A 1,929-nucleotide genomic window follows, 5' to 3' on the forward strand; every position below is an offset into this window, starting at 1 on the left:
TCCACCTTGACCAAGACATCCTCCACTATACCTCGTGGATAAGCGATGGAACGGTCAGCTAATTGCAATGACATGTATGTTGGTTTCGGCTCAGGGAGACCAAGCTTCTTGAAGATAGATAAGGGCATCAGATTGATGCTAGCTCCTAAATCACATAAACACTTGTCGAACGACAAGTTTCCGATTGTGCAAGGAATAGTGAAGCTTCCAGGATCTTTAAGCTTCAGAGGTAACTTCTGTTGCAGCACAGCACTGCATTCCTCCGTTAGAGCAACGGTCTCTAAGTCATCGAGCTTCACTTTCCGAGAGAGAATACCTTTCATAAACCTCGCATAGCTAGGCATCTGTTTAAGAGCTTCGGCGAAAGGTATGTTGATATGAAGTTTCTTGAACACCTCCAGAAACTTCTCAAACTGCTTATCCAGCTTTTTCTTCTGCAGCCTTTTAGGGAAAGGAGGTGGAGGATAGATCTGTTTCTCCCCTGTATTACCCTCAGGAGGAGTGTGTTCCACAGTAGTCTTCCTTGGTTCCACCTCTACTTCCTTCTGCACATCTTCTTCAGCCACAACTGCATTTTCTGAATTTTGAGATTTTTCAGGCTCTTCGTCTTGCTGAATTTGGGGGCTTGCGACCTTTCCAGACCTTAAGGTGATGGCGTTCACATGTTCTTCAACTTCCCTCTTTCCTGGATTGGATTCTGTATCACTAGGAAGCGTTCCTGGTGGTCGATTCAATAAGGCATTAGCAATTTGCCCTATTTGGTTCTCCAGAGTCTTGATAGAAACAGCTTGGCTTTGGCATATAAGAGCCTGGTTTTTGCACATAAGCCTCAACTCCTCTAATTCAGATTTTTCATTCGAAGATAGACCTGCATCATGAGTTTGTTGTTGAAGTTGGAGTTGTTGCTGAAAACCAAGAGAGTTGAACAGCTTATTTCCAAATGGCTGGAACCGCTGTTGCATCACATTCTGATTGTTGCTCCAGCTGAAGTTAGGATGATTCCAGTTGTCAGGATGATAAGTGTCTGGAACTGGTTGTTGCGATCTCTGAAAGTTGCTCAGAAACTGAGCTAAGTCGCTAGATATAGTGCATTGCTCTGTCGCATGCGGACTTGCACACAGCTCACAAACACTTATTATCTGCTTAACACCATAGTTAGCCAGAGAATCGATCTTCATAGACAACGCCTTTAGTTGAGCAGTGATAGCCGTAGCTGTATCCACTTCAAGAACTCCTGCTACCTTGCCCTGTGGATATCTCTGGGTTGTATACTGATATTCATTAGCAGCCATCAATTCAATTAGATCATAAGCTTCCTTATAGCTCTTTGCCCATAATGCTCCGCCTGATGATGCATCGAGCATGTGTCTGGACTGTGCTTCCAACCCATTGTAAAAACAAGTGATGATCATCCAATCAGGAACTCCATGATGAGGACACTTCCTAAGCATCTCCTTGTAGCGCTCCCAAGCTTCACTTAGCGATTCTCCCGTTTGATGCGCAAATTGAGTAATAGCGTTCCTCATTGCAGCTGTCTTCGCCATAGGGAAGAATTTAGTAAGAAAATTCTGAGCAAGATCTTCCCAAGTAGTAATGGAACCAGCTGGTAGAGAGTGTAACCAGCTCTTAGCCTTGTCCCTTAAAGAGAATGGGAATAGTCTCAGCTTCACAGCATCTTCGGAAACACCGTTGAACTTGAAGGTGTCGCATATTTCAATGAAATCCCTAATGTGTGTATTGGGATCTTCCGTTGGAGAACCCCCAAACTGGACTGAAGTCTGTACCCATTGAATTATGCCAGGCTTGATCTCAAAGGTATTAGCTGTGATAGCTGGCCGGACAATGCTAGATTGAATGTCATTGATCTTGGGTTGAGAAAAATCCATCAAGGCTTTCGTTCGTGCTGCTGGATCTCCCATCGTAATGAGT

General features: G+C 44.2%; 1 non-coding gene across 1 annotated transcript; it reads left to right on the forward strand.

Annotated features, from left to right (window-relative positions):
• Positions 1–1,422: 1,422 nt before the first annotated feature.
• On the forward strand, positions 1,423–1,529 carry LOC141683596 (small nucleolar RNA R71). The gene has a single exon (XR_012560365.1). It is a non-coding gene; the product is annotated as a small nucleolar RNA R71 (small nucleolar RNA).
• Positions 1,530–1,929: the final 400 nt, after the last annotated feature.

The sequence above is a fragment of the Apium graveolens genome, chromosome 1 (assembly GCF_009905375.1).
Source record: "Apium graveolens cultivar Ventura chromosome 1, ASM990537v1, whole genome shotgun sequence".
In the NCBI taxonomy this organism is placed as follows: Eukaryota; Viridiplantae; Streptophyta; class Magnoliopsida; order Apiales; family Apiaceae; genus Apium; species Apium graveolens.